Source organism: Taeniopygia guttata, chromosome 2 (assembly GCF_048771995.1).
Source record: "Taeniopygia guttata chromosome 2, bTaeGut7.mat, whole genome shotgun sequence".
NCBI lineage: Eukaryota > Metazoa > Chordata > Aves > Passeriformes > Estrildidae > Taeniopygia > Taeniopygia guttata.
Genome location: NC_133026.1, coordinates 123,277,501 through 123,289,522, shown reverse-complemented (window position 1 = coordinate 123,289,522; position 12,022 = coordinate 123,277,501). Strand labels below are relative to the sequence as shown.

Genomic DNA, 12,022 nt, shown 5'->3' with positions numbered 1-12,022 from the left:
GGGGAGGGGAGGGGAGGGGGGGCGCGAGCGGGGGGCGGGCAGGAGGGAGGGGGGGCCGGCGGGGGGCGGGCGCGCGCTGCGGCCGCGCCGCGTCACGAACCGCCCGCCCCGCCCCGCCCCGCCCATTGTGGGGCGGGGGGGGGGAGGGGGGACGGGGTCGACCCCCGCCGCCCCTCCTTTCCTTTCCTTCCCCCCGCATCTGCCCGCGCCGAGGGGCCGCAGCCTGCCCCCTCGGCTGCCGGAAGCAGCGAGGGAAAGGGGACGCCGTGGGTCCCGCGGGGCGAGCGGCGGCGGCGGCCGCAGAGCAGCGGCCGAGGCTCCCCGGGGCCCCGGAGCGGCGGTACCGTTAGAGGCGCGCGGGGCGGCGCGAGGGCTCCCGCACGTGCCGGCGGGGCGGGTCCCCGTGCCGCGCGCAAGGCGCGAGGCGCGGCGCGGGCGACGCCGCCGCGGGGCGGGAGCGGCCGGGGCGCCGCGGGCTGCGCGGGACCGCGGGGCGGGAAAAGCCGGGAGACACCGCCGTGGGTCCGCGGGGCCAAAACCCCTGCCCGAGCACGGCCAGCCTACAGCACGTGGCTCGGGATTGCTTCCAGGCGGCTCCTGGATAACGGGGAGACTCCGCCGTCTCTCTGGGCAGCCCGTTCAGTACGCCGCTGCTCGCTTCTGCCCCACGCCCGGTGTGGGGGAAAACGCGTAGGTCAAGGTACAGCATAGCTCGGTATGTGCAAAAATGAGAGAGAAGGAAACCAGAACAAGTGCACAGGCAGTCACTCCCCAAGGGTGTCCACTCCCCAAGGCTATTCCAGTTCCCAAGGAAAAGATGGTGTATTTCCCTCTCTGCCCGGGAGCACGATGTTATGCAGCATGGAGTACCGCTGTCTCTGCTTTAGTGGTGTCACCCGCCCGCTGTTTGGCACCCCCCTATTTGTTCACTGGGGCAACAGAGCAAGAAATAGAAAAGGCCTGGGTGCCAATGCACTTTAGCAATGCCTGCCCATCCAGCCACTGTGAAGAACATTTAGCCAGGTCCAGAACTACAGATAACAAAATATCTTAAAAAGGGATGATGAAGTCTTCCAGCTGAAGAAGTGTGGTGCTGTTAATGTCATGTGGTGCTCATACATATATTCAGTAGTTAAAAAACCACAAACCCCTGTGTCTTGGCCTGGAAATAGGCAGGGGTCTGAAACAGCTGGCCTTAAGCTTTTGAGAAGACTTTGCAAGAATACTTTAAAAAAATCTATAAACCAGAATGATTTCTTCCTTCCAAATAATTGCTTGTGAAAAGGAGATATTTGGTAGAAAATTAGTTTATATTCTGGGAAAATATTTCTGCAATTCTCGGGGGAATGGAGAGGAGAGTCAGTGTCATGGAGAAACAGAGTAACTGTAAAAGGCAGTACCAGATTTCCAGGAGAGGAGCAAAAATGGTTTAAATCTAAGCAAAGAGTTGGATGAATTATGAGAGTAAAAGAAGTTTTAAATTTGCTGTGCCTCACTGGGGCACAGGATGAAGGTAATGATACAGGTCAGGGTCCATTGAAGCAAAGAGTTCCCATGATACAGCCTCTATACAACATAAAACAGACCTGTACTTTATAAAGTTTTAGGTTTTGTGGTGTATCCGTAATTTTGCATTCCTGTCACTTGATTCTCACCTTGATTCTCATTTGTCAGCTAAGTCAGCCTTTACGTACGTTAGAATTTCTTACCCATTTTATATTGTTTTTAAATAAATATTTTGTGGTGTAGATGCTTTCTTACTATATGTTTAAATCAGTGCAGATGGCAGTGAGTGTATACAGAAAGTTTGCAGGAAGAATCCCTGCTGGGATTCACATTTACTGAGTAGGCTGCTTGTCATCTCCGGGAACATTAAGTGCACGCTGGACTGGTCTGCTAAAAACCTATTCCGTGGGCATCCAGGAATGAGCTGCCAAACACACAGGAGGAATGGTCAGATAAGCTGTAGGGCTCCTGTTCTGAAGTGGAAGTAGGTGTTTCTTGATTGCAACAGGTAATCTCGAGTGGTAACAAATCGATACAGAATCATAAAATGATTTCGACTGGAGGCAGCCTCTGGAGTTCACTCAGTTCAAAGCAGGGCCAATGCTACAGTTACAGTGAATTTCTCAGAGACGCCCTCTCAGACTCTCCCCAGGTATTGAGCTTTTGCAATAGCTCCTCCCAAGTGGTCTCATAATGCCTCTGTTGTCAGCTCACTATGAGGGATGGTGGAAACCACTGAACAGTGCTCTCAGAAAAGGGAACATAACAGAATCATTGTTGCTAATTTAATTGTTCTATAATGGCTCTGCCATGCTAGAATCAAGATTGCATTGGTCTGCTTATTAATTGCATTTGTTGGAGTGTCTTCGCAGACACAGGTCTCCCTAGGTAATCTTAACTTTTGCATGAGGCTTTTTGTTGCTGCATAATTTGCAAAAATTTGCACACAGCAGAAATTCTCATTTTCAGACTGCTTTGTTGCAAATGCAGTTTTCTATTCTGTTCATAGCAGGACAAAATATTTCCATCCTGAGATGCTGTAGCAAAAATGAATTTATTTTGTAACAACATTGCAGTTTCTTCTTCAGCTTTTCAATTCCCCTGAAAAGCACACATGCTACTAAGTCTCATAATTAAAAAATAGCCATTGATGTACACCTGCTGGTATTTTTTAACATATGTTTTTCACCCACAGTCTCTTCAGAATCAGTAATGTTTACTGCCAAAGTTCATTAATTTGGACAACAGCCAGGATATCTTTGATTTTACACTCTACGATGGGAGTGTAGGTAAGAAATGTTTAGAGGTTAACTATTTTAGTACTGTAGATGGAAAATGCAGTTTTATTCAGTCTGAAATCTAGTTCTCCAGACACAACATGGAGTTTCCTTACCTTATATTTCTGATAGTCCTTGATTCTTTCTGTTTCTTTCTCCTGTGATACAGAAAGATGTAGAAATCTTCCACTGTTAGTTGGGAAGCAACATAAACTGATTCAGCTTCCTGCAAATGAAAAGCCAGTTGCTCACACAAGACAACAGAATTAATAATTGATACCTCAAAGCTACATACACTGTTGTAGTGTGGCATTTTGCTCCAAACCTGGAAAAATCCAAATATAACTATGCAACTGCCAGTCACTGGTAGTACTTTGTGCAGGGGACACTGTCCAGGAAGGCATTACTTATTACTTATTTTTGGTTTGTCCAATATTTAAAAATAAATTGCCATAATGCTGTGAAAATGGAGTGAGAATCACATATATCTTGTTCATCACTCCAGCTGTATATATATCTAGGTAGAATGGTTTACAAAACTCCTTTGTGCATGAATGTAATCACTTGTATTTCATATTTAATACTACTTAAATCTCACTCTACCAAGACTTTTAAATATGTGTTTGTATATACTGCTGAATTAGGTTTTCAGTGAACAAATTGCAAGCTCCCACACAAAAGCGTAGGATATTCTCCTTTTAGATGATAAAACCTGTTGTGCAAGACTCTGAGGATTAAATTCTCATACTTGCATGATTGATGCCTGTGTATAATCCATAGAATCATAGAATGGTTTTGTTAAAAGGGACCTTAAGTGTCACATAATTCCAAGCCCACCACCATGGCCAGTGACTTTGTTACACACATCCAGTGTCTCTTTTTGTTGCAGCTGAGGAGAGTATTTAAAGTCAGATCTAACTTTTACAGAAATGAGTGAGAAATAGATCATGACATGACAAACGTCATGGCATCCCAGTGTGTACCAATCACAAGCACTTTCAGCAAAAATGCACTCATACTAATAGCATGTTACAACTGAAATGATTCATGTCCTGCAATTCCTGCTGCGACCTAAGCAACACTTTCATGATGAGGCTGACTCTTCCAAGATAGCTTCTGAAACTGATGGATTGTTGTCCTGTCCCTAGAGTCTGGGTGTTCAGTAAGGAAAGTTCAAAATTTCTTTTAAAGAACTTTCAAGGCTCACTAATATGATTTTTGTGTTATGAAATCTATATTCCTGGGCATGTGAAAGTTTCGCTTCAAATACCCCTTCATATTGAGGGATTTTGGAAGCTGGAAGTTGACTCATAGGTGCTCCTATTTCTCAAGCAAAAGCATTTCTCTGCTGTGGGGATCACACAGGAAAGTGAATGTATTGGAACTGGAGCTTTATTACCAGGGCAGGAACACTGCACATTTTTCCTGATACCCCAGCAGTGGTAAAATAGATCATAGCCAAAAATAAATAGTATAAGCTGGCACTTTGTAGTTTGAACTCTGCTACTCCACAGTACAAGTACCAGGAAGAGAATACAATGATTGAAGCTAATAAGGAAAAACTCAGAAACCTTGATGCCATCCTTAGTTTGCAGTTCTCCTTATGCTCAGGTGTCACTGAAGTGCACATACCAAAGTAGATTTTAGTGGCACATGTTCAGCTGCCTAGGGAGCGCTGAATGCCATGGGAAGACTTGTGTGTGCTGGAATTTCATTGTTTTCCAGCCTGGCATGGGCATATCTAGTTATTTTACAATCCTTATTTCCAGATTACAATTGGAGAAGACTTGAAAGTGTAATTCCTATAAGTAGAAACTCTCACATTGGTTGTGTGTCAGCAGCATGTTTGGACTAAATTGGCAGCTGTTTCTGAGGTTTAACTCAAATTGAGCTTGTGCAATAATTTGTCTTGGAATTACCTTGTAAGTGATATTTGGAAAAGTAAATCACAATCTTTTCAGGTCAATTACTTAATTTTGCACAATCACGCGCTATAACCTCAGGTTACAAACATATTATGAATGAAAGCTAACCATCCATTGTCTGATACCTGCTCCCTTGCATGCTCTTAGCACACAATAAATATGAGATAATGTGCCTTAATTTAGCCCATGGTAGAAGAATTTTCAGTGTAATTGCATCTACTTTGTGTTTCCTGAAGAAAAACATATACATATGGACAGTTGTGTGTGTAAGATGGTATAACTTGTGCTTACATATAAATCTCTAGACAACAGTGTGTACCAGTGTGTACCAGATGTAAATGTGCCACTTGAAGGTTTTGCCAGTTTGTACCTTCACGCTTCCCCTCCGATGCTGCCGTTACTGCTAGCTCAGCTGGTAAGAAGGTTTGTTTAGGAGCACTTTCATTTGCTTCAGGCAAAGGGAGCAGGTTGGTTTAAACCCTCTTTGTTGACTAATCCATCTGACTTGTTGGAAGCATACGAGGGAGTGCTCACTTAATTCCTTCTGCCAACAGAGCTGCGGGGGTGGAAACTCTCGGCAGAGGAGTGGTAAGGAACAACTGGAAGAATGATAATGTCACTGAGCAGCCAGCACACCTGTCTGTGAGCTGAGTGCCAGCACATGACTTACTCCTGTCTACACCATGGGTATTGTAGCTCCTCCAAACAGGTCTGTGCCTTTCCTGTTACGCATTTCTGGCTTAAATCTCATTCATACTAAGTACTTTTATACCACTTTGGCAATACAAAATAATTTGAAAGCATCCAGAGGTGTAAAAACTGCATTATTCAACAAACTGTGTCAGAAGGTATAATGGGTGAATTTCAACTATTAGTTTTACAGTATTAAATGCATCATTTCCTTATCGTAAACTTGAGCTGTTCCTGTCAAGGATGCCAGATGCACAGGCAGCACCTGCATGCAGGGTGGCAGTGCTGCCCCTCGACCCAGGGACAGTCTGTTCTGGGGCTGTGTCACACTGTTTGTACACTACTGGCTGAAGTTCACATCCAGTGAGGGGGCTCCAGACTTCATTCCCAGTTTGTATATTTTCTCATGGTCATGTGAAAGACCTCATATTACTCTTAAACCTAGGGGGGTCCAGTTGCCTACAGGCCTCTGAAAGGGGTTTTGTCTGCTTGGCTGTGAAGAGCTGTCCTTGCCACCCTCTTTCCAGATGTGCCCTTACTTTTGCAGAGTCTTCTCCTCTAGCTACACCCTCAGCTTGCTTGCAAGGCCCATGGGATGCATAGTGGTTTCCCTTCTTTCATGGATCCCTTGCACCGTTTTTTCCTAATCTCTTTAGATTACATTTTCTTGTATCTTCATGTTGGCATTCCTAAACATCCTTATGAAGAGATTGTGCTTTATCTACCACTGTTGTTGTTATGACTACTAACTATCTCTTCTTTTGGAAAATTCTGCTCTTAATGTTGTAGCTTCACATAACTGGTTTTTGTAGTTTCTTTTCTTTTTCCCATTTTTTATTGTACACAAGGACAGCCCTGCTATTTGTTTCAGTCAGTCACCCGCAGCTTAAATTATATTTTTCCAGTGAAGTACTTCAGCATCTAGATATTTTCATGTATTTCCATGAAGAAAGAACATAGGATTTTGCTAAAAAAAAAAATATTTTCCTGAAATAGAGCTAAAAGATCTGATCTAAAGTGTGCTAAAGGAGGCTTAAATCTGCTCATTCATTGTGGCCAACTGCTCAGATGATGAAGAGATTGATTTATTTCTTTTTTTATTCCTATGGCTACAGCTATGGATAGTTTAGTGTTCACAAATGCAAGGCATCTCCACTTTGCTTCAACCTCGTTTTAATAAATTTAGCATGTTTATATCTATGATTTGTTATTCTTTCTTATTCACAGGCTTCTGGTTCTTTTGTCTGTCTGGGTTAGGTGTCTCTTCTGAACAGTGGTCAGTTCTGAAAACATCTGTTTTTCAACCCTTGTCTGACTGGAAAAACAGTACATTTTTGTTCTTTCATGTCTTTCATTTCTTTGGTGGGTCTCCATAGTAGTCCTGTATTTTTCAGTCTGCAGCTTGGATGGATGTGCTTTGTCAGGCAGTAAATGAGCTGTCAAAGATACTCTCTAATCAGGAAGGGAATGAAGTCCTTCTGGGTACTTAAACAACTGCATTTTCCCTGTGACTTTGATCAGTCTGCCCCTTCAGTCAGGTTACAGACTCCTCTTAACGCTCTGACTGCTGACTTTGGGTAATCTGATGTATCCCTCTCTTTTTATCCAACTATCCAATTCTTGTTTTTCTGGATAATCTTACACATTTTTCCTACTGTGAAATATGTTGGTGGGCCAGTGGTACACTCCAGCTTAAGTTACCAAAGTTCACAGAAGGCATATATCTCCATTCAGGCTGCCTCATATTCATTACTGAGCAGTTATTAACTGTTATCATGGAGTGCAGAATCTCAGCTGGGTGGAGTCAGTCCAGGAGTTAATTTGAAAATTCTGCTTATTGAAATGTCCTTCTTGTAGGACCATCTTTTTGGATTCCTTTCTTGGGAGGAGATAAAGAAACTATACAAGCCAATTAATTATTGGTATACTTTGCTAATGCAACAATTCTATACAGCGGACATAATTATAACTGTATTTGCTGGAGGGAATTAAAATGATTCTTAGAATATTGTAGATAGGATAGCTTTATTCACTCAGAAAATCAAATTTAAATCAAAATTCCTAAAACTAAGTGAAATCTGCCAGCAAAAATGCTGTCAGGTCAGTAAGGATCAGGGCTAGCACTCTCAAATGTTAATACTGCTGAACACATTATAGATGTTGCAATTTCTGCTGTTGCCAATGCCAGACACAGCTGTGCAAATATTTTCTTCTGTCAGTCTGGCATGCAATGCACAGGCATGGCTGCAGTGCCACTGCAGCTTAACACAGTCAGGGACCAAAGGGAAGAGGAAAGTGAAGAGAATCAACTTTGATGCAGGTTCCAGGAGAAGGAGGGGCAGCCCTGGCTGATGCCACCCTGCTTTGCTTTCAGTAAGAGTTTTCCTCAAGGTCACTACCTGCAGTGTCTCTGAGTTGGCCCTGAGCCCAGACAACCAAACCCTCAGGAAGATGGGAGCGGACTCAAGACCCTGACACTCCATTTTGTCCTTAGAAATATCCCCTGCCAACTTCACCAGCCATTCCCTGAGCTGATGCTCCCTTTTCTTTTTGTTTTTCCCAAAGCACCCTAGTGCAAGCAAGGGAAGGACTCCACAGCAACGCTGCCTGCCTCTGCACTGTCCTTGTGCCATCCTTCTCCCTGATGTACGTTTTCCCAAAGCCAAACCATCAGAGCACTCAGCTGTGCCAAAACATTTCTCTCCACACACAGTGCTACAAGGGGTTCCCAAATTCAGTGTTGGTGACCTTACATCTAATGCATTCCCCTATCTGAATCAGAATCCTAGAAGGAAAACCAATTGTTACCTTGGACACTCCCTTTAAGACCTGGGAAAATGTTGCTGAAATATTGGTCGCTGTTCCCGTCACTATGGCAGGACCTAAAGTGTGTCTCAGAAGCATTAGCACTTCAGGTGCCACCCTGAAATGCTCTTACTCAACATCCTTTTTTTTTTCCCTCCTCTTCCTCTTCTTTGTGGTATGGACAAGCAGTTGTCCTAATCTGCTACATCTTAATCTTCTGTGGAGACCATTTTTGCTAAATGGGCATTTCAAAAAGGCATCTCTTGTTTTCACTAGGAACTCCTCCCCTCCCACATCCCTCCATTTTTATAGTACTGCTAAAGTATGAACTCTGATGCTTTGTGAAAACCTGGTACCTCAGTATAACTACAAGGCTTTTCTAGAAGGTGTGAATAAACTGGAAAATATCTAATTGTTTTTGTATGCCAGAGAATGGGTTAAGGTATAGTACTGTTGAAATTAAATCAAAGTGGCTACTTCAAGAAAAGTCTTGCAGACCCATCTGTGTGTGTGTATTTTCAAAATTACAGTTAGCACCTTTACAATAATTTGATTTAACCTAAGGAGAGTATATTTTCAAAACCAGGTGCTAATGGTAATGCACTTAGCACAGGTCACCAACCTGTGTCACATCAACACTCACATCAACAGCTCCATTGTGTTTTCAAGGACAGGACATATAGGTATCAACTCTTGAACCAGAAGTCTCTGGAAGACAGAAATGGTTCTCAGAGAAATTACTTTTGGAGAATTTACTGTCCATTGCAGTTTCCTTGGTGCGAATGCACAAACCCATGGTCAGTTCAGTCTACAGTTTGGGAGCAATTCTGGGTTTTGTGCTGGTACTCTAAAAGCAGCTCGTGAGGCCAGCGATATTTAATCATTCCTGGCCAGGAGACTCCTGTGTTCGCAGCTCTGTTGTGCTCTATTCTCAAATTTCTTACACCTCTTGGCTAGAGCACAGCTACATGCTATTTCTGCTGGGGATTCTGGGCACCAGGGAAATCCATGTGGTATAGGAAAGTTGTAGCAACTTTCCACAACAGCAGCAGTTTTTAAAGCATGCTTGATGGTTATACTAGGGGTTTTTTTGCATTGGCTTACAAATATTGATCAAAATTTGGGATCTCAATGTTATTAGGGTGCACTATCATGAGGGGATAGATAGGGCTCTCTAGAACTGTGGTCTCAAAACGTTTAGGTAGTGTACCCCTATCACTAAAAAAACTTTGAGCATGCATTCCCAATATATTAGTATTTTTTATTTATAAATTACATATATATCTAATGTCATCATGATATATTATGCACATTAGAAAACACAGACATAAATGAAAACTAAAGAAGGATGAGCTAAAGATAAAATTAATTAATTAATTTAGTAATGGTACAGAATGTATTTTCTTTGTGCACCCCATTGGATTATCTTGCATACCCCTTGAGTCCACACACCTTGTTTTCAAAACCAGTCATCTAGAAGACAGACTAAACCTCAGAATGAAAAAACATGACAAAAGTGAAGAAAAAAAATTACTCCTTGGCCTTAAGGTGTCTCCTTATTGCAGGTGGTTGAAAACTTTTAAAGCCTGGTCCAAGACTATGGAATTAATTCCCTCAGGAGCTAAGACAATTGCAAACATCATCATCCAAATGTAAACAAGGTTATTTAACCTGCCTTTATGACATAAATACATTGCAACATATACATTAAAGAGAAGCATCCAAATTATCAAAGCAAATCCTCCTACAAACGTCTCCCCTGGGGCAGAGGAAGAGAGAACAAAGGAGGTGTTGCTTAATGCACTACTGGAAAGCAATTGGGTGTTGCTGCAATGGGGTGAGAACATGAATAGACTAGCGTGTGATAGAAAACCGAATCTGTTACTCTTTCAACTCAATTAAAACACGGCACCAGTGTGAATTAAATGTTAATTTCAGGTCAACAGGCATTATATATCCATTTTTTTTTTTATTGGGTACTGCTTGTTTTGGATTTTTCTATTGTTTTTCCTTCTACAGTGGCATCCTGACTGTAGAACCATGAGTAAATTACTATAAATCATTTACTCTAGTTGTGTCTGGCTATAAAATAACCTAATTTCTTGAATTAACTTCAAGAGGCTTTCTTGGGTAATATTTCAGTACAGCTGGACTGCTTTATTGGCACAGCGCTTAATATAGATCAACCTTTAAATTGCTTGCTTCCAAAATTGGTTCAAAAAAGTATTCTGAGTTGTAAATTGTGTTAATACACAGGACAGTGAATCCCAGCCTTCCTGGAGGTACAGTACTGTCTTACCTAAGGGTGACATTTATTTCATCTTTGATGCCTGGCTAACTCCCCTAGTTGCTGCATGAGGTGGCATGAAGCTGGAATCAAGAATTTCGCTGCTCCTGAGTCCTTTGCACAAGGGAAAGTACTAGAAAACATGGGTTGCACACTCCCACTTCATTTATATACAAGTCATTCAGCCAGGATCTGTTTTCCAGATGCATGTGGGAATGGGAAGAGACTAACTTCATACTTCATCCAGTGTTTTCCTGATAATGACAAGAAAGCAGGCTAGGTTTTTGAAGTGATGAGGGCTGGCTAAAAACTTCTGTTCTGCAGTTGGAAACTGTAATTTCTGGAAATTAAAAAAAAATTTGAAATTTTATAGGCAATTTTTTACTTTGTCATGATATCTCTACCATGACAGAAATGACATCTCTTACTGCAGCACAGGATTTTCCCTCTGACGGCCCTGGCTGCTTTGTTATGGAAGATGTAGTTTGTCCTACCAGTGAGAAGGAATGGGACAACTTTACTTGAAACAACAAACTCTTTCTAACTATGGAGTTAGATGGCAATGGAAAATGGAAGTCTAATGCTGAGATCATCGGAAGAAAATATATTTAGCCTTGTGATTTTCTACCCTGATGTTTTCTTGTCAAAAGCTTTGGAATTTATGTCCTGTGCTTCTCCAGGAGGTACCTTTAAACAGAGCCTGTAAAAAGTTGAATACAGCTATTGATATATCTGAGTATGAAGAATAACAATTGGTAGAAAGTATGAACAACTTGTTTGATTAGTATAACAATAAATAAAACTGCAGCAGAATTTATATCTGAGAATAGATTCAGAGAATCACAGAATGGTTTGGGCCAAAAGGATGTCAAAGATTATCCAGTTCCAACCCCCCTGCCATGGTCAGGGACATCTTTCACTAGACCAGATTGCTCAAAGGCCCATCCAACCTGGCCTTGAACACTTCCAGAGACAGGGATTTCACAACTTCTCTGGGCAGCCCATTCAAGCATCTCACAGTGCTCATCATGAAGTGTTTAATGGTATCCAGCCTAGTCCTCTTTCAGTTTAAAAATGCTACCTCTTATCCTGTCACTCATAGATGCTGCTAAAGAGTTTCTCACTAACTTTTTTTGTAAGCCACTTCTAAGTACTGAAAGGCCACATTAAGGTCTCCCCAGAACCTTCTCTTTTCCAGACTGAACAACCCCAGCTCTTTCAGTCTGTCTGCATAGCACAGGTACCCCAGCCCTCTGACCATCTTCGTGACCTCCTCTAAACCCACTTTAACAAATTTGTGTCTTGCCTTTTGCTGAAGTCTTATCCTTGGTGATTACTAAGTGTTTTTTTCGTGAAAGAAGTGCAGAAATACCAACTGTCTTTGAGATAGTAAAACAGGATGAAAAGGAATAATGACATTTCCCAGTTTCCTGAAGGAAGTCTGAATTTAGCTTTATGTAGAACAAATCTTCCTCGACAAGTTTTGCATAAACCTATCACTTAACTTGTCTCAGGTATTAAATGCTTCTGAA

The 12,022-nt window shown here is 42.3% G+C and overlaps 1 long non-coding RNA gene across 1 annotated transcript in view; it reads left to right on the top strand.

The window, feature by feature from the left end:
• Positions 1–64: 64 nt before the first annotated feature.
• The window catches only part of LOC115493932 (uncharacterized), a 29,747-nt gene continuing 17,789 nt past the window's right edge, over positions 65–12,022 (top strand). The window contains exons 1-3 of the long non-coding RNA XR_012054207.1: positions 65–340; positions 2,702–2,795; positions 5,263–5,417. This is a non-coding gene — a long non-coding RNA (uncharacterized lncRNA). The remainder of the gene's footprint in view (positions 341–2,701; positions 2,796–5,262; positions 5,418–12,022) is intronic.